This window comes from Callithrix jacchus, chromosome 2 (assembly GCF_049354715.1).
Source record: "Callithrix jacchus isolate 240 chromosome 2, calJac240_pri, whole genome shotgun sequence".
Lineage (NCBI taxonomy): Eukaryota > Metazoa > Chordata > Mammalia > Primates > Cebidae > Callithrix > Callithrix jacchus.
The window spans coordinates 8,476,315-8,502,298 of record NC_133503.1 but is presented as its reverse complement, the minus strand read 5'-3'; the positions used below and the strand labels follow the sequence as shown (position 1 = coordinate 8,502,298).

The 25,984-nt window shown below is 46.1% G+C and overlaps 1 long non-coding RNA gene across 13 annotated transcripts in view; it reads left to right on the top strand.

The window, feature by feature from the left end:
* Window positions 1-25,984, top strand: part of LOC118149188 (uncharacterized) — a 219,237-nt gene that overhangs the window by 28,612 nt on the left and 164,641 nt on the right. The window lies entirely within an intron of this gene.

The window sequence follows — 25,984 nt, the reverse complement described above, 5'->3', positions numbered from 1 at the left end:
TGCCAAACCAAATGAGCAGAGTTTTCAAAGCAGATTGGGTTTGCTTCTCACTCCTGGCTTGGATCCCCAGTGTCTTTCATTGTGGGGTAGAGCCAACACTTCACCAACGTGTCTGTTCAAAATGCTAATCAACGTATTAGTGCCTGATCATCATCTTTCTCCAAACAATGCCCAGACCCATCTCACTCCTTCTACGTCTTCTGAGAGTCCAAATTTGAACTCGTTTCATCAAGGCCAAATGTCAATCATAAGAAGAAATCCATATGAAATTTTAATTGCAAGATGTTCGGTGTAAATTTAATGAGTGAAATAAGAGATCTGAGAATTCCCGCGTTCTCGGCTCATGCATAATGTCGACTTAAATTGCCTCTCTGGAGATGGAGGGAATTGCATTTTTAGAATTTACACACCGAGAGAGCAAATGGAGTGGACCCTGAAGGTTAAGGTCATAAATCAGAATCGTTTAACTGGTTTTGAGTGATTGCTGTGGGCTGTAATGGTGAGAGGAGCTGGCTGCAGCCACGAGTGATTACTCTGCCTCCGATTATTGAAATGCTACTCAATATTCATAAATCAGTGGTCATTAATCCCCCAAATAGTACCTGTCGGCTTTCTAAATAAATTTCCAACCTGCTAATGGAGATTGAAAGAGGCTGATGGGCACCGGCTCAGAATGGAAACAGACGAGAGCGTTACTCGGACAGACCTGGAAGCATGTGTTTTGGAACGTGAATTCACTTTGGGGTGAAGATGTCCCAGTGGACACCTTTTTGCTCATTGCAGAAAAGGGGGGTTATTCAGGCAGTTTCTCCCAACCCCTGTCATTTCTGTAGACAATAGCCTTGATGTGTTACGTCTCAATTCTGAAATTTTGCTTCCGACCACATCAAATGAGTTAAAAGCTTCAATGTAATTGCTCGCCCATCCCTGTTTACCCACAGTAATTGGAAAATAAATGCACGGCGCAGCGAAAGGCCATGACATTTATTGGATAGCACGGGAACAAGCCGGGGAAGGAGACTGTAATTGCAGCGTCAGTCACTGGGATAACAAATTTGGGAAGAAATCGAGAAATGAAAATGAGCATGAACTCGTAGGGACATCAAACCGGAAAGCGATTTCGTGACCACAGACACTTCAAGTCCATGTTCATTTTTCCTTTGCCTTGTTTCTGGGTTGGATTCATAAATTATATATAACGGTGACCAGACTTCTGGGTGAGGACATCACATTGACTCGAGTAATAGGCACCACTCTGTAACTGTTGCATTTGAAATCTGGCAGAAAATGAGATTTGTGTGTGGGTGTGGGGGAGACAAGCCGTCTAGATTCGTCTCCTGCCTGGTTTCACCTTGAAAAAAGGAAGCCTGAGAAGGGAGGCTGAAAATAAATCCTGTTTTCAAGTGTAATCACTCAAAATAACAGCATAGACTCTTTTGATCCCAGGTGTATTAGTCAAAGAGCAGAGAAACAAACGTTGCAGCTGCAAACCCCCCCACCCCCCTTCTTGGAAATTGAGGGACATAGAAGAAAGGGGACTCGGTCCAGGATGAAAAAGCTAGAACGGAAATCCAGGTCAGTTGCCATGAAAAAGAGCAACAGTTAAAAACCACATTCCCCAGGGAAACGCTCTGTGCACAGAAGCAATTCAATGATAGGTATGAAGAGGGCTAAAAATGTCCATTCTCTACATCCTTGGGGTTGATTCTGTTTATCCTTAGCACGAATTCTCACTTCTACCTGGTTCCATAGAATTACATTGACCTATAAAGAGGTTCATGGAAGCCTTTTTGAAGCAAGTGACAAGTCCACTATGGGAGAGTATTTAAGGAAGCCATGGATCAGGTGACACCCAAGAACACACAGTGGGTCTAATATACCCAAGGACACGCAGTGGGACAGTTGACCCACTCTTGACTAATACATCTAAGAGCACACAGTGGGCCAGTTGCCTCACTCTTGACTAATACACCCAAGAACACACAGTAGGTGTAATGTACCCAAGGGCACACAGTGGGATGGTTGACCCATTTCAACTATGTTGAATCAATGCTGTTGCCTTTAATGATGATAGTTTTTGAGAAAAGTAGCATGTTATCAGATGGATTTTATTATATGAAACACATATTCTGAGCCTCTGAAAGGCAGTACTTTTCTAGGAAAGAAGCAGGAAGAGTAGAGAGAGTGAAGCTCCATCTCCCATGAGCCACATCCCTCCTACACCTTGACAGGCCCCTTCTTTGTTCACTCCAGGGCTCTGGCCCCATCACTCACTTGCCTGTCCAGGCCCTCCTCTGACAACCTTGGGAACTCACAGATTCCTAGCAAGGGAGCAGCGTTGGGTCCTGAGCTTTCAACCCTGAGCTCCCAGAGCTAAGGTAGGCCAGATCGTGGAGGAACTGGAAGAGAATAGATAGAGATCTTTAAGGGGGTGGTCATATTACATGGTAGAGAGACCTCGTTGGTCACATAGGCTGCTACCAATTTCGCTTCCATGTCAGACTAGCCATGGATCTGATTCTTACTAGAATCACACTATTATGAATTCATAGCATTTTTAGGGCTGAGGGAGTCTTTTGATATAATCAGAATAGCCCATGCATTTTACAGATTAGGAAATTCAGGAACAGAGAGGGTAGCTGACTTGAAAAGAGGCCACACAGCAATATAGGATGGATCCAGTTACAGGTGACATTTGTAAGACGGGAGTCTTCACATTTCATTGTCCTGAGTTTCCTCTTTTTTGAACTGTGTCCACTGGACTCTAGGCTATAAATTCTTATAATAACTGAGATAATTGGCCCATTTAGCTGTGTTGGGGGGAGGTCCAAGGAAAGGCCAAGGTTCTCTCCCATTTTCCTTAGAAATTCTCCATTCATTAGTTCCGTAAATACTTACTGATCACATACTATGTAAGCAGCATGACAGTAGACATGGAAAGTTGAGCAGTGAATGAAAGGCCGTTGAACATGAGGGAGAGGAGGGAAAGACGGGTATTGAACCATTTACTGTACGATTAATTATTTGACTCCTGGGGGCGAAGGGAGCCTCTTCCACAATGCTGAGTACAGTGCTTAGATTGCATAGACTGCCAGGCTCAGACTCTTACTAGCTCTTCAACTCCTTGGAATATTCCACAGTCATCTGTAGTGGAGTTTGCAACAATATCTATCTTGAGGGCCAAATGCGGCATTGAATGGCAACCCTTACAAAGCATTCTGCAAGGGACATTTGGTTAGCAGGCACTTGATAAATATGAAAAATTATTAAAAGTCTGGGTGGGGAGGATTCAGTTCATACCTTGAACAATACCTCTGAATAGAACTGCTGGGGCTGCCGCTGCAGGAGCTGTGAGTGGTGGTCCAGACAGGCTCCAAGGCTTTGAGCCTGAAACTACCTTTGCAAAAATGATAACAGTGAAAGAAATCTGACCTAACTGACTCCATCTTGCCTCTAACCCCCCAGCTGCCCTTGCTTATTCCTAAGTGTACACCCAGCTAACTGTGGGAGGAATTTAGTTTTTAGGTTAATTTTAAAACAAAGATGATAACAACCCCTTCCTGAACCAAACCCTTTCATTGCTTGGGGACTGAAAATGCCTTTGTAAAGCTAACAGATTAGCCACAAGATTAGAAATATGGCTTTGGGGTCATAGAGCCAGAGGTCACAAGATCCATAACCTCCACAAATCACTCTTCTAGATAACAGCACTATTGGTGTTTGAGGTATTTTCAGACCCTCCATTCTGATGCGTCAGCTGGCACCACCTGGACCAGTGGCCCATACCAGGAAACTGGCTCAACTGGTCTTGTGATCCCACCCAGGAAATGACTCAGCACAAGAAGACAGTTCCAACCTCCTATGATTTCATCCCTGACCCAACCAATCAGCATTCCCAATTTCCTAACACCCTGCCTGCCAAATGATCCTTAAAAAAACCTAGTATCCAGTTTTCTGGGGAGGCTGATTCGAGTAATAAGCTCTTGTCCTCCCCTTGGCTAGCTCTGCATTTATTAAACCTCTTCTCTACTGCAACACTCCTGTCTCAGTGAATTGGCTCTATCTATGCACTGGGCAAGAAGATGGTTATTTACAAGACCATCACCCATCTTGGGGTACAGTGCTCTTGGGCAGGCTTTTTTTCAACTTTTGCAGGATGTGCTCCTCTCATCCCTACCTCTTAAGGTATTTGAAATGCCTTAAGGCATTTGAAGGTCCCTGAGATCACCCCCGTAGGGAGTAGGGTACTTTCTAGATGGGGAGATTCCACCTGACTCTGGCTGAGAGCTTTTACTACTGCATCAGGAACACAGCAGAGAAGTATGGGGAAACAGTACCCCCCAGATTTTCAGGAAGATGGAAGTGCAGTGAGACACAAAGGCTACATTGGTGCAAGCTGCCTGCCATTAGCTGCAGGACAAGGGTACATTTCCACTCTGCAGAAAATTCTCTTGGACAGGGCGGTTCCAGAGAGTGGCTGAAGGAACCATGAGAGAATCCATGAAGCTGGTTTCTGCTCCTCCTTTCCCGAGTCTAGATTGGTTAGTGTTAATTGAACGTGACAGTTACTTAAGATTAAGGGAGGCATTCTTTACATTTTTAAGATGAGTGAGATGGGAGCATGTTAACATGCTGAGGGAAAAGAATCTGCAGAAAGGGAGAGAGGAGTGATATTGGGGAGGGAGGGGCGATCGTAAGAGCAAGGACGGTGAGTTTATTTTGAGCCTGGAGGTAAGTCGGGATGTCAGATGATTCTGCAAATCATCACGAATTCCTGAAACAAGGAAGGAACCCACAACGCAGACTGGCTTGCAGTTCCCTTCCACAGGGAAATGGAATTGCCCATGCGAACCTCCTTAATGCTTAAATGTTCTGCAGATGAAACAGATCATATTGATGGAGCCTCGGGCAGGATGTCTGACCAATTATTGTCAGAATATACAGAGTCCATGTCCTGAACCATTAATTTGAGACTCTATGCTCAATCACTGTTTATTCATTGTCAAATTTATATGACACACAGAAACCTCTTATTTCAACACCTGATATTTGTCTCTGCGGGTACATTTAGAGAAAGGCTATGCATCCTATGCCAGTTTGACTCCCTTGAATTCTCAACAGAAGCTAAGGGACTCTTTGCATCTGCAAGTGTGGATGGGCATCTGTGGTAGTTCACAGAATAAGGGCGTGACGTTTTCACCTCCAGAGCGGATCATCTGGGGAGTGATGGGTAAAAGTAATATTAAACATGTTATAAGTAACATTGCCATGCCACAAAGGAAACAGCCCTCGATGATAAATCCTCTCAGCAAGGCAATTTACTTCTATAGAAGTGTGCAGCTAACAGATGGAGCAATGGGGGCCACATGCTTGGACAAGGGGGGAAGTGCGGGGGGAACCCCACAAGTGCTGAGGCGAGGGTCTGAAGCCTCGGCCCGTTCCTACATAAATAGTGAATTAGAAAAGAATTAGAAGTATAAGCACATAGTTTTCCTATATATAATCATATGTAATCACATAGTTATTCATATATAATCATAAAGATATATATACTCGATATAACCTTTTAATTTTACTAATGACTATCAGGTTATGAAGCATGGAACTGAGGTGACATTGTGAACAAAGTGATCCTAAGGCAAGATGCTCTAAGCCCTCTGTCATGCCCACATAAGGGCTGCTGGAGGGCGCCTTGGCTGTGCAGCAGTGCCAGGCTGGGAAAGCGCCCACCGTTTAGCCAGCTAGGGAAGGAGACATCCAAGATGGCCAAGATTTCTCCTTCCAGGGGGAGTTAGGAGAAAACTCCACTCCTCCAAGCTCTTGTGGTGGGTCTGACGGCTGTCAGGGAGGCCTGCAGACATCCGGGGGCTTAACTGTCTCTGTGTGATGCTGTGCTTCAGTGGTCATGCTCCATGTCCACCCTCACGCTCTGCTTCTGCACCTAGTCCCTCTTTTTCTTAGAAGATAGAATCAGTAAAAGTAATAGAAATCTTAATGTCCTTGATATTTTTGACAAGTATGCGAAAAGTGCTGACACATGAGGTTTTCTCTTCGCCTCGGCTTCTTGAAAGTCCTGGGCCCCTGTCTCCAAGACACGTGATTTACTTGACCCTATCACTGGCCACCATTACCTCACCCTACCTTCCCTGCCCCCTGCTTTGTGCTCAATAAAAGTCAGAGCGTCCAGGCACTTGGGGCCGCTACTGGACTCCGCGCTTTGGCTGGCAGTAGACACCTGGGCCCAGACTCTGTTTTCTCTTTATCGGTGTCTTGTGCCTTTTGTTTCCATAGTTTCTTGTCTTTTCATCTGCAGAGAGGGGTTCACAGGACCCTGTAGGGCTGGACCCTATAGGGAACGGGTACTATGCCTGACCGGGGTCACCCCTGCTGCTGTGTCGTTCCCCTGTTGGCTAGGGTTAGACCGCACCAGCTAGACTACTCCTGACTGGCTGTTTTAAAGAGAGCAGGGGTCCGAGCTGGAGTGGCAGGGTGGGTGGTTTCGTGGGAAGGACCATTGGGGGCGGGTCAGAGCAGGTAGCTGGGGTGACCTTGGTTAAAGAAGGGGACCGGAGGAGGTGACTGCAATGAATCAAGACAGAGCCAGAAGAGGGGGAGCAGATGTGAACTACTGATTAGAACTGGTGGAGAAGGTTGTTTATTGGGATTACAGGGAAGTTAAACTTTAAAACAGAGAATTAAAGAATAAGAGAGCTGAACATACTGACATACTGATTCTTTGAGGAGAAACTGGGGTTCACTCTAACAAACATCACCATGTCTGCCTTTCTATGTGGTGCTGAAAATCTGTTTCGGACCTTCCAATGAGGATATCAGAAGAAAATATCCCTGGTGTCATAAGAAGGCATAGCACAGAGAGGCAGACAGGCAGACAGCAAGGGGGGGGTCCTTCCCCCAGAGAAAGGCACTCCTGCACAAAAGGTGGTGAGTAGAGGGCATTTCTCAGACTGCTTTGGGCAGAAGCAGTTTTCTTAGCAATCCTTTAGCTCAGAAGTCTGTACTTGGCATTTATTTTGAGCGCGGAGGTCAGCAAAGAGGTAAGATGATTCTGCGAAGCATCACGAATTCCTGACACAAGGAAGGAGCCCACAGTTTGGGCCTGCTCGGAATAAGGACAGTGTGACACAGCTTGTAAAGAAGTGGCAGAAGGGCCAGGCGTGGTGGCTCACGCCATAATCCCAGCACTCTGGGAGGCCAAGGTGGGCAGATCACGAGGTCAGGAGTTTGAGACCATCCTGGCCAACATGGTGAGACGCTGTCTCTACTAAAAATACAAAACATTAGCTGGGCCTGGTAGTGCGTGCCTGTAGTGTCAGCTACTGGGGAGGCTGAGGCAGGAGAATGGCTTGAACCCAGGAGGCAGAGGTTGCAGTGAGCCGAGATCGAGCCATTACACTCCAGCCTGGATGACAGAGGAAGACTCCATCTCAAAAACAAAACAAAACAACACAGAAAAAGGAAGTCACAGAAGAAGATAACGTAAGGGAAAGGGCAGAGAAAATACTCTCCTGTCTCTGGTTAGCTGGGAGTTTTCATGTCCTCTCAACAGAGAGAGAATTGGAAGATAATGTCAGAATCCATGCAGCATGCAGCCTGTTTTGTCTTCATATCTGGTTGGATTTGCATCTGGGTTTTCCTAAGATGAGACTCCCTGTTACAGGAAGTGGTTTGAAAGGCTTTGGAGTGGACTGCAATACTATCTAAGGTTGGCAAGGAAATGTAGGATGTCCACAAACCACATGAGGCTATTTAAATTTAAATAAACCTCCAACTCTTCTACTCAGTTGTGCACTTTGAAATCACAAAGGGGAAGGGACAGGGGCCTGGAGACCTGTACACGTGTCTCTAACTTCATCTTAAGTGTGTTTCTGTCTTGAATTTAGAGTTAAGTGTAGCTCTCATTCAACATGTGGTTCAGCCATTCACTGCCAACCTTCCTTTTTTTTTTTTTTTTTTTTTGAGATGGAATCTTTCTCTGTTGCCCAGGCTGGAGTGCAGTGGTGTGATCTCAGCTCACTGCAACCTTCATCTCTGGGTGATTCTCCTGCCTCAGCCTCCAGAGTAGCTGGGATTACAGGCATGTGCCACCACACCCAGGGAACTTTTGTGTTTTTAGTAGAGACGGGGTTTCATCATGTTGGCCAGGCTTGTCTCAAACTCCTGACCTCAAGTGATCCCGTAGCCTTGGCCTCCCAAAGTGCTGAGATTGCAGGCGTGAGCCACCACGCCCAGGGAACTTCTGTGTTTTTAGTAGAGATGGGGTTTCATCATGTTGGCCAGGCTTGTCTCAAACTCCTGACCTCAAGTGATCCCGCAGCCTTGGCCTCCCAAAGTGCTGGGATTGCAGGCATGAACCACCGCATCCGGCACAACCTTAACCTCTTTTAAACACCCACTCCCCTCTGTATCTGCCCCAGGATAGGAGCCAGGTTCTGCAGTGTCTGAGAACATGGGTTCTGGGGACCAGAGGACTCTGCTGTTTATTAATAAGGTAGCCTTGGGCAAGCGTGTCCGCCTCTGTGCCACAGTTTCTTCAGACTGCGAACGAGACTGATGGTCCTATCTACTGCTAGGGTCATTGTGAAGATTTACAGAGGTACTTTCTGTAACTTGCCATGCACAAGACCGGCACTCTCCAAATAGTAGATATTTGTATTAATTTTGTTACAGCTTCAACCCATGGGCTTTAAGCCTCAGAATCAGAGTGGCTGGTCTCCCGCATTCTCACCAGCAGCCACAGCTGGACATCCCTGAATGAGATGGGTCATTATACGGTGAGGAAGACAATCAGAGCTCCCGTGGGGAGGCATGAGCTCTCTCTATGGAACTGTCAAACGGTTTTGGCAGCTGTCTTGCAAACAAAGGCAAAAGTGGGATCCTGCGGTTGTCTGGTGTGCAATGATCAATTTCTGTCTTTGGAAACTGCAAGAAGGGAGACATCGCAGTGTGATAAGACCAAGCTGTCATCCCTGCCTGACCTTGACAGTCACCTAACTTTGCAGGTGGCCAGCTTCCCAATTTGTAAAGCGGGTTGATTGGACCAGGCGGCCTACCCGAGCGCTTCCCACTCTGTGATGCTCCTATTCCAGGAAGTGGAGCACATATCCCTCAAATCCCCTTCTGTATAAGGGATGAGCTGTATTCCTTTACAGGGGAGGGGGAGTTGTGTGTCTGTTTCTCTTAAAGAGTAATAAAATCCTGGGCTATGGAAACTGTGAGTCTCCTTGGAAACAGTGAGAAGATGAAACAGGATTTTTCATTTTCCATCACTTTGAGATAATACGTCAATGTGTGTAACTTTTCTAGATTTGGTGCTCTCTCTGAGCACTTATGGATTGCAGAAAGCAAAGATCTATGCCTGGAAGTCTTGTATCTATAATATAACAAATGCACTGGCGTATCTGCTCACAGCAGGAACATATTACTGCGTTTATGGGTGCCTTTCGTTGAAAAGATGGACTGAGATTTGGAGTTCCTTAGAGTCACTGACACAATCTAGTAAGGAGTAAGTCAGGTGGAGGATTGAAGGACGGTTTCAGGTTCAGACGCACTCTTTCCTGGGCACGGCAAAGGCATGCCGTCTGACTGCTTTGGTGCCTCTAGCAGGGCGCGCCACTCTAGGAGTCTCAGAAATCTAAAAAGCTGCAGCACCTTGGAGGAATCTGTCCAGTTTCTGACACGTAGCTCTGGCATCTCCCACGGTCTCCCCTTCTGCCTCCTCCTCGTTTCTCTCTTCTGGGTAGGGTGTGTCTGGTACTTTGGCTGGGTATTCTACCTGGTTCATCATTTTGGCTTCACCCAGGATCTGCCCTTCCCGACCCTCATCATGTGTTCCCTTTGTCTTTCAGACTCCAAGGTTCCCCTGCGGCCCTCTCCCTTACCCTGGGAAGGCTTCTTGGAGACCTTACCCCTGGCTGTTTGGACTCTGTATACTTTAAATAATTTAACTACCCTTAATTACTTAAAAAAAAAGCTTTATGATTTTCATAACTTATGGCTGATTTTAATGGATTGTTAATTGCAGTCCTGTAGTTTTATTTTATGTTTAGATAGGGCTGGGCAAAGAAAAGGAAATAAAGGCAATCATATTTAGCAAAAGGAAAAAAAAAAATCCCAAATCTCCACCAGAGTCCACTTAACCATGAGGGCTTGGGGCAGCCATTCATCTGGATTTTCTCCTGTCTGAGGTCTTCTTTCTCCAATACCCTAGGGAGCGGGATAGATAGCCTGGGATAGGACACTGGGGCCCAAAGGAACAGGGACCACTGCTCAAGAGAGTGGCCTCTGGCCAGCCCTGGGCTTAAAGCTGAAGTTCTGGGTGGACCACTGTGGAAGGAGCACAGTGAACGGTAGATGTATCTAGCCGAACAGCACACACAGCCCTTGGGCAGGCTGGTCCTTGGGGAGCAGAGCCCTTGTTGGTGAACTGGCATTCAGGGGACATGCTCTGAGATGATAAGGAAATGAGCTGCTAAGAGTTAGGCTACAGATTGTCAACAACCTAGGCAGAGAATTACACATGACCCAACAATTCCGCTCCTAAATATATACCCCACATAACTGACAACAAATAAAAATATGTACGCAAACGTTTATAGCAGCGCTACTCACAATAGCCAAAAGGTAGAAACAACCCCTGCATCCATCAGCAGACGAACGGGGAACTACAACGTGGAATATCCATGCGATGGAATATTATTCAGTCATTAAAAACGACGCAGTACTGACACGTTCTACAATGTGGATAAACCTTGAAACGTTGTGCTAAGTGAAAGAAGTTAGACACAGAAGGCCGCCATTATATGATTCTATTTATGTGAAATGTTCAGAATAGGCAAGTCTATAGAGCCCCAAAATAGACTCGTGGTTTTCAGGGGCTGGGGCTGGGGATATGGGAAGTGACTGCAATGGGATCAGGGTTTCCATTTGGGGTGGTACAGATATCTGAGAGATATCTGTAGATATCTAGACAGATATGATGGTTGCACACTTTTGTGAATGTGTTATATGACAAGGAATTACACACTTTAAAATGGATATTGGTTATATTTTATATTATGGGAATTTTACTTTAATTAAAAAAAAAGTAGGACTCTAGCCTGCACTGGGAGATGGGCAGATACATTGAGAAACCAGCCATGTTACTGAAACCCAGAAGGACCATCAGATCAGGGATGGGTTTGGCTGTATGGATAATAGTAATGTAAATTATATTCACAATAGCTTAAATAAATGTGGATTTATATTCTCCACTCAGAAGTCTGGGGTGGAGACTCATAATGACCCTGTCAATGACATTAGCAGTCCAAGCTCTTACTCTTCTTCTCTACTGTTCTTAGTATGTATATGCTTTTGTACTCATTCCTTTTGCCTCATTAACACAAAATAGCTGCTACCATTCCAGCAACATATCTGTATGTTCCAGGCAGGAGAAAGGGAAAATTGTAAAGAAGTGTAGGAGCATTTCCAGTTGAATCAGGCCTTTTTTTTTTTCTTTTTCTTTCTTTTCTTTTCTTTCTTTTTTTTTTTGAGATAGAGTCTCACTCTGTTGCTATGTCACCCAGGCTGGAGTGCAGTGGCATGATCTCGTCTTACTGCAACCTCTACTTCCCAGGTTCAAGTGATTCTCCTGCCTCAGCCTCTTGAGTAGCTGAAACTACAGGTGCACACCACCATGCCAGCTAATTTTTATGTTTTTGTAGAGACAGGGTTTCACTGTGTTGGCCAGGCTGGTCTCGAACTCCTGATTTCAGGTGATCCATTTGCCTCAGTCTCCCAAAGTGCTGGGGTTACAGGTGTAAGCCACTGTGCCTGGCCTAAGTCGGACCTTTCAAATAAGATTTCCTGGATCCACCACTCACTAACAACAATATTGGGTCAGAGAATCCTGCATTGATCCATCAACAAGAAAGTGACTTGGGACAGAATTCCAGAAGGTTGGTTCAGTCAACCAATGATGTACGTATGAGAATCAAAGAAAAGAAATCCTGGAGATCACACTATTATACACGGGATGACCTGGAGGGCCTCAGCTGCAGGACCTGGATCTTGGCATGGTAAGGTCTGCCGTGGTGACGTTTGGCCTCAGGATAGATCAGCGCTGTTCAGAGATGCAGCCTTCAGGAAAGGGGCAGCACTGGTTCCTGGGGAAGGCCCTAGGGAATCTGATTTGATAGCAACCCCATGGGAAAGAAGGATGGTCTGCTTGAATCATGTTTCCCTCATCAGAAGTCAAGGCATGTCCTGAGCCCAGGGACAGTCGTCCGAGCTGGGAGTTACTGGAGAGAGCAGTGGCCACTGAGGTGAGGTTGGAAGCAATGGACACAGACGTGGGACCCAGAACATATGTCAACAACATGACAAGATCAGGCCAAGGATGGGTATTGCTTGGCAAGGGCTATTCCTGTAAAGAAATACTGTCCACGTCAAAATAAAGTATACTTCTTTCTGCTGCCTGGAGAGGCACCAAAATATACAGATACATATGTGTCTGGTTTCATATACATGTCACTCATCTGTGACCTTGTTGAAATCACACATTGTGATTTTTCTCTCTCTCTCTCTCTCTGTTTTCTTTTTGACGGAATCTCACTCTAGTGGCCCAGGCTGGAGTGCGGTAGTGTCAGTGGTGTCATCTCGGCTCATTGCAACCTCCCCCTCCTGGGTTCAAGCGAGTCTCCTGCCTCAAGCCTCCTGAGTAGCTGGGACTACAGGCATGAGCCATCATGCCCAGATAATTTTTGTATTTTTAGCAGAGACGGGGTTTCACCATGTTGGCCAGGCTGGTCTCAAACTCCTGACCTCAAGTGATCTGCCCGCCTCGGCCTCCCAAAGTGCTGGGATTACAGGCATCAGTCACCACACCTGGCTTCACATGTTGCGTCTTGTTCATCTGCATGTCTCTACTATGTAGCACAGTTCTCAGCACACAGTATTAGTCCTCCATGAATTCCCACGAACGTTATCAAGATGGAATGAGTCTTTTGCAGCTCCGTAAAGATAGTCTCAATTTGGTATCTGCGGTTCAGTCAATCTTCTGTTCATTTCACTTTCCTGGGCAGGACCAGCTCTGGTGAAAATTAGGAAGTAGTGTTACGTTTCTATAAGACTTTTTCTTCATAACTGCATCATGGTAACAGCCTTCTCCCCAAATCCTCAGATAGGCTCTATGGGAAAAACGTAGGCTTTGCCGTTAGCAAGAAGTAGCTTCCAGTGACTGGATATAAAAACACACTGTAAACCTCTGATGATTCAAGCCAGTGGCCCTGGCTCAGACCCAAGTAAATCAAAGCACGAGTCTAAAATGCACAAATAGACTTAAGTACACGTAGTAACCTAACGTGTTAATAAGGTGAGATAAATGATTTTAGTCAATACATTGCTGTTTGAAAATTAAATTCAGAATGCATTAACGATTTAAAAACTTGTGAGCATGCTGGGATAATACACATGTGTTGATTTTAATGTTCTAGTCAAAGACAAATTTAAACGCTGATTGATACATTTCACAAACTAAACATTTAAAGTTGCCATTTGGAAGATTACCACCATAAAGTAGAAAAAGGGCTTACTATGAGCTGGGACATCTATTTGCAGCATAGATTATAGAAAAACGTGTGATGATCTTAATAGATCGAGAATGTTTGCAAATCAATAAAATAAAAGATGATTGCCCTGGTTGAAAAATGAGCAAAAAACATAAATGGTAGTTCACAAAAGAAGATTTACAAACAGCCAAGAAACATCAAAATAGCTCAGGATTACTAGTAAATAAATAAGTTTAAACAACAAGATATATATTTTTGCTATAAAATTGACATTTTTGGAAATACAATGCCAGTGTTGGTAAGAGTTTGAGAAAATGGGCACTTTACACACTGATTTAACCTGGCACAACCTTTTGAACATATGATTTTACAGTACACCTGTCCAAAAAAGCCTTAAAATGTTCTTATTTTGGCCGGGCGCGGTGGCTTAAGCCTGTAATCCCAGCACTTTGGGAGGCCGAGGCGGGTGGATCACGAGGTCAACAGATCGAGACCATCCTGGTCAACACGGTGAAACCCCGTCTCTACTAAAAATACAAAAATTAGCTGGGCATGGTGGCGCGTGCCTGTAGTCCCAGCTACTCAGGAGGCTGAGGCAGGAGAATTGCCTGAACCCAGGAGGCGGAGGCTGCGGTGAGCCGAGATCGCACCATTGCACTCCAGCCTGGGTAACAAGAGCGAAACTCCCTCTCAAAAAAAAAAAAAAGTTCTTATTTTTTCACTTAGAAATTTCACGTGTAGCAATTTATTCTAAGGAGTAACTCTGGGTATAAGCAAAGGTTTATTTATAAGGTTTATTTATATTCATTGCATCATTGTTTATAACAGAAATTAGAAACAATCTGTCCAATAGCGCAATGGTTAAAAGTAATTTGGTACAAGAATGCAATGGAGTATTATGGGACAATGAAAAATAGCGTGGAAGACCGAGGATTATGACCAGAACACATAAAATGAAAATGCAGATTATATAATAGCATGTGTAATATGACTCTGTTCCAGTAGGTAATCAGACAGACGTGAGAAGGGCAGGAGAGCCCCACCAACCCCACCAGTAATGTCAGGCGACCATCAAGTGGTGGTTAGGTGGTGGTTAAACTGTCTCTCTAAAATAATAATTGGTCGCAGCCTGCACCAAGGAAAGGCAGTCTCCCAGCAGATGGAAAAATCTGAAACTGGTGATCAGCAGCTTCCCAGTAAGACCTCAGAAGCTGGGTGAGTGGGCTCAAGCATGCGCACCAAGAGGCAAAATGGCGGAGTTTCAGGGTTATATGACCTTCCTCTAGGAAAACTCGTCGGGTAAGGGAAAAACGCCTCCAGTGAGCATGCGTACAATTTCAGGAAACAATGCGCATGCGGCCCTTTCCGGACGCTGGAAGGTCACTGCGCTTGTGGGCAGCCCACCGTGGGAAGAATCGGGGGAGAAGGGACGCAAACCTCCGGAAGCAGGTCAACCTGTAAAATCCGAAGTCCGAGGTCTCTCAAGTCACCCGCTTTGCCCTCTTACAAGGGAACTTTATGTCATTGCATTCCTGCCCCGAAACTTTTTTTTTTATTTTGAGACAGTTTTGCTCTTGTTGTCCAGGCTGGAGTGCAGTGGCGGATCTCGGCTCCCTGCAACCTCCGCCTCCTGGGGTTTAAGCGATTCTCTTGCCTCAGCCTCCCAAGTCGCTGGGACTACAGGTACGCCACCATGCCCAGCTAACTTTTGTGTTTTTAGTAGAGAAGGGGTTTCACCATATTGGCCAGGATGGTCTCGATCCTTCATCACGTGATCCGCCCATCCTGGCCTCCCAAAGTTCTGGGACTACAGGCGTGAGTCACCTCACCCAGCTTTTAAAACTTTTTAATAGACTTTCACTCCTGCTCTAAAACTTACCTGGGCCTCTCCCTGTCTCTTATGTCCTTTGGTCAAATTCTTTCTTCTGAAGAGGCAAGAATTCAGACTGCTGCAGACGTGTACTGATTTAACACCAGTAATAAGTCCATTTTAAATGTGTGTTCACATTTAAACACATATACATATATATACACATATACATATATACACACATATATACATATATACACACATATGTATATTTATATAACAAAGTATTGTATAAAATCTAACGTGTGTGATATAAACATGATACTGCCTAATACATACAGTTTCCTTTCCCATTATATGGCTCATGTAAGCAGATTTAGAAAAAGTTATTTAATTGAAAAACTCTCCAGAGCTCACTATTACTAGCTGTATTATCTTAGGTAAGTTCCTTAAACACTCTAAGCCTAAGCTTTTGCATCTGCAAAATTTGCATAATGATACCTACCTCTTAGAATTGTGGGGTGCAGATGAAATGGGATAATACGTATGAAAGCTTTCTGATCCATATTGATCACTCAGTAAATGCAATGTCTTATTTTCTCTGGTACGCTCTCCCGCCCTTATCACATGTGCATATAGGAGAGGTTCTAATATTAAGCTGTTATATTTTACAGTGAATTTAAATGAATGTCTTCTTTTTTCCCAGATGGATTTTATTCTACGTCTGTGAGGTTTTTGTTATGCAATGAGTGATTTGTTTCTCTAACCTTCTAATTAAAGAATAATTGCAGTCTTTTTCCAATTTGTAGAAAAATTGAAGTCGATGGTTAGGAATTTTCTCCATTTTCATTTGCTCGGTCTAAAACCACGTCAGAAACTTGTTTGCCTGCTACCGTAACGATCACAGCAGACACTCTTAGGAGCCAGACTCTGAGTTTGCGAAGTCCTATTTGGTTGTTTGAATACACCAGTGTTTCTGCAAAGCCTGTGTTGACTGTGCCAATTCCAGGGGTTTGGGAGACACTTCATCGGAAGGAGTGTTTTCACAGGTGGAGGTGTGAGGGCGCCTGGTTTGTCGCAAGGTCATAACAATGCAGTCAGTGCTAACCTGAGCTAGTCAGTATTAGGTGGGGTGACAGTCAAGCCACTTTGCACCAACCTGCCTGCACGATCTCTGAAAAGCTGTAGGTTAAGGTTCTAGAAATGGAAGTGTGTGCTGTGTTCAATGCAGGCTGTGCTCTGGGCAGCAAAGAATTTATGGAAAAATCAGCAGGCCCTCCTTTCCTCTGAATAAGAATTCCTGGCAGAGATTACTCTAAACCAACCAGTCCCCTTGATTACGCTTGCAAAAATATCCAGCTTCGTCCCAGGAAACAAGACATTCCTCCTCCAGACTCTTTTCCAATTGCCTGTCACCAGCTTTCTCCTGGGTTTGGTGAGTAACCTCATCCTGCTATTGGTTGGGCCTCCATCTCAGGGGGGCCCAGCGCAGCCCTGAACCTCATTAGAATACAGGTCTGTGTTCCTGGCACAAAGCTGCTTCTTGCACTTGAAAACTGATGGGGAGAAAAATGGTTCCTGCACTTCCTATCAGCCTTAAACAGAAACATCTGCTCACCACGAGCCTTTTGCTGGCTTGGTTTGCAGGGAATGTGTTCTGGGCAGGTGACGGTGCTGCCTCCCCGAACGATGGCATCAGCCAGAGAGAACGGCTGCGGGGGACGGGGAGGGCCCTGGGAATAGGGAATAAGTCCGCCTGCCAGGAAAGTGCAGCCTGAACTGCACATTTTATAAAGCGTTAAAAGCACAAATCCTGGCTTAAAAGGAGAAATATTGCCAGGTGGTGAAAAGTGCTTCTGAAGAAAAAGAAAATAATATAAAAGGGAGCGCTGATTGAATCCAGGAGTTCTCTCTGGGTCTTTTGTTCTTCCTTCCCTATCAGCCGAGCACCAAATGAAGATTTCTAGTCTGAGGGCATCCATTGAGACAAAAATGCTTTTCTTTCGTCTGGTTGTATGTGGCATCTCACCGCCTTTCTCTGTTTTTAGGCACTGATTAAATATTCCAGCATAGAAAAGAGGCTTAGCCCAGAGCCCAGATACAGATATCCCTGCTTCTTCATTATCTTCTTTGTCGTCATTTTTTTTTTTTTTGAGATGGAGTCTCGCTCTGTCATGCAAGCTGGAGTGCAGTGACATGATCTTGGTTCACTGCAACCTCTGCTCCCTGGGTTCAAGCAGTTCCCCTGCCTCAGAGTTCCTCCTTGCTGGGATTTAGGCGTGCGCTGCCATGCGCAGCTGTTTTTTGTATTTTTAGTAGAGATGGGGTTTCGCCATGTTGGCCAGGCTGGTCTCGAACTCCTGGCCTGGCCTCCAGTGATCTGCCCGCCTTAGCCTCCTAAATTCTTCATTATCTTCTTCAAGCTCTCACAAAGAGCCAGATCCTAAATTCTTCCTTTCTTTCTGCTTTCAGATTAGGGCACGGAGGCACCAGGAAATGAAGTTTGTGTCAAGTTTCCCCCTTGGGGTTTTACATGGCTTCGTTCTTACAGCATTTGTTTAAGTAACACAAAGCGTGGGCCGTCACTATAAAGCAACTCTCTATGTGTCTCTTACTGTCCCCTTAAGTTTGCTCTGTGGGTGAAATCGCCTTTGCAAAATCATAACCGAGGAAATTATGACAGTGAAAGCGATCAGACCTAACCAACTCCATCTTGCTTCTAACCTTTAAGCTGTTCTTTTTCATCCTTGGGCATAGGCCAAACTAACTTTGGGAAGGAATTCAGTTCATGGCTTGACTCTGAACTGTCATGGTTTGACTCTGAAACAGCCTTTTCCCGAAAAGACCCCCTTCTTGCGCCGGGACCAGTCAGCCTTTGCAGGACTAACAAATTAGCTGTAAGATTGAAAATTATGGTATAGAGGTCATGCAGCCTCTGGCTCCAAGAGTCTCAGTCTCCCCTAATTGCTCCTGGGGATAACATCACTATTGAGAAACCAAAGATCAGTGCTTGAGATATTCTGCAGACCCTGCACTGGATAGGTCAGCTGACAGCACCCAGACTGGTCACCTGGCTCAGCCACTTCTGCCATCCCCCGCAGGAACGGAAGACAGCATGAAAAACTCACTTCCACTGCCTATGATTCCGTCTCCAACCTGACCAATCAGCGCTCCCCACTTCCAAGCCCCTACCCGCCAGATTATCTTAAGGAACTCTGATCCGTGAGTTTTGGGGAGACTGATTTGAGTTATAATAAAACTCCCATCTCCTGTGCAGCAGGCTCTGTGTAAATTGCTCTTTCCCTATTGCAGTTCCCTTGTCTTGATAAATCCCTCTGTCTGGGCCTTGGGGGTTACATGGGGATAGTTTTTACATGGCCAAGGGCAAGCCTCTGGACTCCTCTGGTCACTTGTAGGGAAGGAAAACTTCTCTAGCAAATCTAAGTTATAAAACAGAGTTGGCCAGGTGCAGTGGCTCATGTCTGTAATCTCAGGACTTTGGGAGGCCGAGGTGGGTGGATCACCTGAGGTCGGGAGTTCGAGACCAGCCTGGCCAACATGGTGAAACCCCTCTCTCTACTAAAAATACAAAAATTAGCCGGGCCTGGTGGCACATGCCTGTAATCCCAGCTACTCAGGAGGCTGAGGCAGGAGAATCGCCTGAACCCGGGAGGCGGAGGTTGCAGTGAACCGAGATTGCGCCACTGCACTCCAGCCTCAGCAGAGTGAGACTCTGTCTCAAAACAAACAAACAAACAACAAACGAATAAACACAGAGTCCCAGTCCCACGTGGTAATCAAAATTCTTAATCTAGTTTAAAGTTGATCTTGCCCCACGCTTCCCCATTGGGCTGGTGCAGATAGAACGGGCCCGGGGCCATTTCTTGTCCGCTCTCTTTTCTTCTTGCTTCTCTTCCTTCTCCTCCGTGACCTATCCTCCTGGATCGTCTGACCTGATGGGATGGGGGCATGAAGAGGGAAAGGAGGTATAGCAAAAGCAACCCTCTGTGGGTCTGGAACTTGACAACCATCAGTCACTGCCTTGGCTGCTTCCTTTTGGGGGCACTTTCGTGGATGCTTTGATTCATTGCAGACCCTTCCTTCATTTCTTTTTCTTTCTTTATTTTTTTGAGACAGAGTCTCACTCTGTCACTCAGGCTGGAGTGCAGTGGCGCGATGTCGGCTTACTGCAACCTCCGCCTCCCGAGTTCAAGTGATTCTCCTGCCTCAGCCTCCTGAGTAGCTGGGATTACAGGTACATGCCACCATGCCCGACTAATTTTTTGTATTTTTAGTAGAAACGGTGTTTCACCATGTAGGCCAGGCTGGTCTTGAACTCCTGACCTCAGGTGAACTGCCCACCTTGGCCTCTCAAAGTGCTGGGATTACAGGCATGAGCCACTGTGCCTGGACCTCAATCTCCAACTCTTAACCCTTGGTATAGGTGGGAGGTTTAGGAGTTATTAAGCTGTAATTTAGGCAGCTCTTTGGTTATGTTATTTGTGCATATCTTGAATCTCTTTTGGAATACGACGAGTATTGTCCTCAGTGCCTTTGTTTCAGCCTCATGCAATGCTCTGACCATATGGACTGGTCTGTCTTCCTTCCCACTTGTTTCTGAGCTCTTGGAGGTGGGGTTCAGTTTGATTAGTTTCTATCTTCAGTGAGCAGCCCGGGTCTAGCTCGTGGTAAGCACTTGGTGCATTCTTGCTGAACCAATGAATAAATGCCACAAATCTCTTTCAGTGAATAATTAGTAATTTATTGAGCAAATAAATGATCAAACGCTGGGCCCTGGGCTTGTGCAGAGGGAGTAATGATCACATATACCACAGGGCATGGTTTTATGGTTTTAGCACACTTCCACGGTAGTTGAGATGACTGGTTATTGGGTGTCAAAGCATTACTCAATGTCTAATTCCAGGGACGGGGCAGAGAAAGCATGGGATAAGCCTAGATGACCTTGTGATGTCGAAAAGTCAGTTACTCAGGTGGGGGAAAGATGAAGCCATGCCAGAAGGACACAGGATCCAGCGTGAAGGAGCCCTCAGTGGCCAAATGTGGCCAAGTTGAGCAACAAAATAAATAATGATAGGAATGCACCACAGCGCACAGAGTAAAAAGTCAATATCCGGGAGTCCACACTGGCATGAATGAGTAAATAATGACATAAATAAATTGAAGAGCGGGGAGAGCACTTCTTTACAGAGTTCTGATCATTGAATGTAGAAGGGATGATGGAAATAGGCAAACACCACAGCAGTAAGTGTTTCAGGCAAAAATCATCAATGGACGCTGAAATGAGCGGGCAAAAGAGTGGTGAGAAACGTGATATTCACATGATCTCAAAGGATACCCCACTTGATACTCGTCAGTTACAAAGGGAAAAATGGTAGCTTTACGGTTAGAGTCCAGCAATCCAAACTTTACCAAATGATCAGATTTAAAGATCACTGTGGGTCGAGTATCCATTATCCAAAGTGCATGGGAAGTGTTTTGGATTTTGGATGTGTCTGGATTTTGGAATATCTGCATATACATAATAAGATATCTTGGGGATAGGACCCAAGCCTAAAGTCAAAATTCATTTATGTGTTTTATTTACACCTGATACACATAGCCTGAAGGTAATTTTATACGATAGTTCTAAATTTTTTTTTTTGAGACAGAGTTCTGCTCTTGTTGCCAAGGCTGGAGTGCAATGGCACAATCTTCGCTCACTGCAACCTCTGCCTCCTGGGTTCAAGCGATTCTCCCGCCTCAGCCTCCTGAATAGCTAGTTTTGACTGTGTTTTAACTATGACCCATCACATGAGACAGGTGTGGAATTTTCCACCTGCACTCAAAAAGTTTTTGGTTTTGGAGCATCAAAGAGTTTTGATTTTCAGATTGCTCTCACCCTGTAGAGAGAAGACATAGTGACATCATAAGCCTACTGGCCTGACGCACTGAGAAGGGTCCAGCTTCATATCTGTGGTGCTTTTGCCCCCATTGAATTTAGGTATGAAAAGACCTCAGATTGATCCAAATTTGGGCACGTTCTAGAAACGAACTGGCCAATACTCTTCAGAAATGGCAACATCATGAAAGGACAGAACTATTCTAGACAGCAGGATGTTTAAGGAGACCCTACAAATGAAGGCAACATCAGATCCTAGATAGGATCTTGGATCAGATAAAGGCTGTTCGTGGAATAAATCGGAGAAGCCTGAGAAAGGTCTGTAGGTTAGTTTACAGTGTCTCATCAGCTTTGACTAATGGAGATGATTGCATTGTGCCTGTGTAAGACATAGTAACATTTAGAGAAAGTCGCTGAGAATTTATGAGAATTGCATGTACTGTTGGTTCAACTTCAGAAAATAAGTCTGAATGTATTTCAGAGGAGTTTGAGACCAACCTAGGAGACGTGGTGAAACCCCCTCTCTACAAAGAAAAAAAAGGTCAGCCAGGTGTGGTGGCTCAAGCCTGTAATCCTAGCTACTAGGGAGGCTGAGGTGGGAGGACTGCTTGAGTCAGGGAGGTGGAAGCTGCAGTGAGCTATGATGGTGCCACTGCACTCCAGCCTGGGAAACGGAGGGAGACACTGCCCCCTTCCAAAAAAAATTAAAACGTTACGAAATAAATTAAAAATATGCCTTATTTTTAGGAAGTTATTCTCTCCTTCTCGAAGCTCATCCCTTTCTTGACTTTTTCAAGCATCTCAACCCAAAATAGAGTTGGTTTCATCCTTCCATCCATGACCTATTTGATCAGCTCTTGTTATGGCTCCTCGGGACCACATGGTGTCGCTGTTGGCACTCCGTCCTGCCTCATCTTGCAGGCCTGGCAGATCCAGCTCCCTGCAGAGAGGCCCTTGGGAATAGCCAAGGTTAAGCTTAAGCCCCAATCATCCTGAGCTTGGCGAAGGCGCTCCAGGCTTGAACTTCCCGAGGCCATCGTTCTCAGAGCTCAGCCCTTTCAGTTCACATACAGTCTCCTCTGGCGACCCAGCTCACCCTGGAAATCGACTGGCTGGGCACTGGTGCTGCCCCTCCCAGCCCTTGAACCCTCAGCGTCCCCCACACCCCGCTGCCTCCACCCCCACCCCCACCCCTGTTGAGTTGCACACGTTTAAGACGCTGCAGACAGGAACTCGGAGCCCCTCCCTCCTGCTCCCAGGGGAGACTGTAGGGAAGTAGCCCTTTAAGAGACGCGCCTTAAGGAATCCCAAGGTATCTACACCTGCTTTTCTGGGAGGGAGTAGCCAGCTCAGTACGATTTTTCTGTCCCCGCTCTCATTGGATATGAGGGGAAAACATGGATCCCCACAGCACTTCATTTATTCACTTTCTGCAGAAAAGATTTATCAAGTGTCCGCTTTGGGCCGGGCTCTCTGTTTCAGGGATTAGTAAAAAAGGAAGGCACAGGTCTTAACTGCAGATCTAAAGGCAGACGTCATGAGACAGATCAAGAGTTGAGCCTCTGTAAGGATGCGCTGCTGTGGGTGCCTGACGGGAAAGCATCGCTCCTCAGGCCTGACCGTGGAAGCCGGCACTTGAATTGAATCCTGGAAGAAGAAACGTACTGGCTGGGCTGGGCGCGGTGGCTCAAGCCTGTAATCCCAGCACTTTGGGAGGCCGAGGCGGGTGGATCACGAGGTCAAGAGATCGAGACCATCCTGGTTAACATGGTGAAACCCCGTCTCTACTAAAAATACAAAAAAAAATTAGCTGGGCATGGTGGCGCGTGCCTGTAATCCCAGCTACTCAGGAGGCTGAGGCAGGATAATTAATTGCCTGATCCCAGGAGGCGGAGGTTGCGGTGAGCCGAGATTGCGCCATTGCACTCCAGCCTGGGTAACAAGGGCAAAACTCCGTCTCAAAAAAAAAAAAAAAAAAAAAAGAGAAAGAAACGTACTGGCTGATATACAGGAGGAGGAAAGGTATTTTTCTGTGAGGGAGCCGCAAATACGCAGACCCCAAGTCTGAATGAAGACACCTAATGTGTTCCTTCAACTGTCTCCTCTAATGCAACCCTAATGCATTTGACCTCATTCTCTTCCCCTCAGCTTTTTTTTTTTTTTTTTTTTTTTGAGACAGTGTCTTGCTCTGTTGCCCAGGCTGGAGTGCAGTGGTGCCGTCACAGCTCACTGCAGCCTAGAACTCCTTGGGTTTAAACGATCCTTCCCCTTCAGCTCTCTGAGTAGCTGGGACCACGGAAGTGCGCCATCGTGTCTGGCTAATGTTATTTTATTTTTTTTGAGATGGAGTCTCGCTCTGTTGCCCAGGCTGGAGTACAGTGATGTGACCTCAGCTTACTGCAACCTCTGCCTCCCCAGTTCAAGTGATTCTCCTGTCTTCATCTCCCAAGTAGCTGGGAGTACAGGTGTGCACCACCAAACCTGGCTAATTTTTATATTTTTAGGGGAGACAGGGTTTTGCCATGTTGGCCAGACTGGTCTCAAACTCCTGACCTCAAGCAATCCGCCTGTCTCAGCCTCCCACAGTGCCGGGATTACAGGCGTGAGCCACAGGGCCTGGCTCTCATCCAGCTAATTTTTGTTTTTTGTAGAGGCTGGCTCTTCCTTCCTGTCCCTCCAGCGCCTGGCCTGGTCTCCCTTCCTGTCCCTCCAGCGCCTGGCCTGGTCTCCCTTCCTGTCCCTCCAGCGCCTGGCCTGGTCTCCCTTCCTGTCCCTCCAGCGCCTGGCCTGGAATGTGTTCCCTGTGGATCCTTGGGACATCCTGGACAGAAAAGCAAAACTGATCCTTGGGGCATTGGCTGGATGGACTTGGTTCCCCCGCCAGTGAATCCTGTTCTCTTCTTTTTGCCATTTCCTCCAACAAAGACATCAAACGCTCAAAGAAAGAGGATCAGGGAACTTGGAAAGCCTCCTCCGACAGGTGTAAGCTGACCCCCAGGGCCCTGTGTGGAGCCAGGTCCGCCGGGCGCTTTCCCAGCTCTGGAGAGGCACCTAGCCTCCTCCGAGCGCTGTCAGTCAGCGTAACATCCCACACTGCCATCGATTTTTCTGTCTTTCTACACTAATTAGACATGTTATTACTAATCTTCGGTAATCACCACAAGGGGTTTGTGGAAAGTCTCCGAGATTTCAATCTAGATTAAAAATAAGAAACATTATCACCTCTGGGAAAAGGCAGAGAAAGCACATGTTATTTTAATGTTTAAATCAATAAAACTGTCCCGCTCCTGTTTTGTGCAAGTATTGATGAAATTTATAAAAATCCCATTTAAACTTCCTCCTGTCCATCTCACCCCTCCCCACAGGGGCACGTGACTGATTTCTCGGAGGGCATAGGAGACAGAGCATACAAGAAAAGCCTGTCAAAGACCCTTGTGCACTGGGGCTGATGGCAGGGACCTGGGGGGAAAGGAGGGAGCTTTGGGGACTTCATTCCTGCCCTTTTATTTTCATTACCATTGATTCCTCTTGTTAAAGAAGCCTTTGAACCCACAAGAAAGAAAGAGAAAATCCTTTCTTCCCTAATTAATCTCTTTTCCAATTGTTAGATTGCAAACTTTGATTGTGAAACAACCTGCCTGCCCCAGGCAGATTAAATCAGGTGGGGGCAAGAGGAAAAGGGGAGGGGAGGTGCGCTGTCTTAACCCGGAATTCTGTCACTGGAGAGCGGAGAAAAGAAAATTATTTTCAAATGAAGGAACACCATCTAGCACATTCTCTCAAACAATTGAAACTAATATGTTGACACAGAAAGAGAGATGAGCCTACTTTCATGTTCTGCAGAGACAGACTGTAATTTGTAACATCTCTGATCAGAAATTGAAGTGGCATATGGACTCAAAGCAAAGTAAAGCGCCGTTAACTTTTTGCCAGGCGTCGCGGGGTGGAGGGAGGAGGAACCAAACACATTTCTATTGCTTCGGAGCTGCTGGCATCAGCTACTGGGACAGCTTGTGCACGCAGAAGGGTGGCGTCGTGTACCACAACTCGGGAGAGAGGCAACCTGTGTTTGCGCGTCTCCTGTGTGTGTGGAGACTTGTACTCAGCTAGCTGCGAGGCTGGAGGGGCCGGATGCATTCCTCTGCTCCACCGCCTGTGCGAGAGCCCCCGGCTCCAGGCTGAGCTGCGGGAGAAGGGCTTAACTAGCTTTTAGTGTGAGCTCAGCTTTATTCCAAGAGGAGGATCCCCTTGTTGCTGACTTTCCCAAGGCTGCTGAAGCACTTGGCATGCTTCTAACCCTATGCCCCAAACATCTGTTTCCCCTGCAGAGTCTGAGCTTCTTCAGGGCAGAGGTTATGTGATAAAAAGTGATGATACTCTCTTGCGCCTATAATTGCAGCACTTTCGGAGGCTAAGGCAGGAGGATGGCTAGAGGCCAGGTGTTTGAAACCGGCCTGGGCAACGTAGCGAGACCCCATCTCTACAAAAGAAAAAATTTAAAAATTAGCTGGGTGTGGTGGTGCATGCCTGTAGTCCCAACTATTTAGGATGCTGAGGCAGGAGGATCATTTGAGCCCAGCAGTTTGAGGCTGCAGTGACCTGTGATCAAGTCGCTGCACTCCAGCCTGGACAATAGACGGAGACCCTGTCTCAAAAACAAGAAGAAAAGGTGATAGATATAATGGTGACGGTGATGATCATCACCTTTAT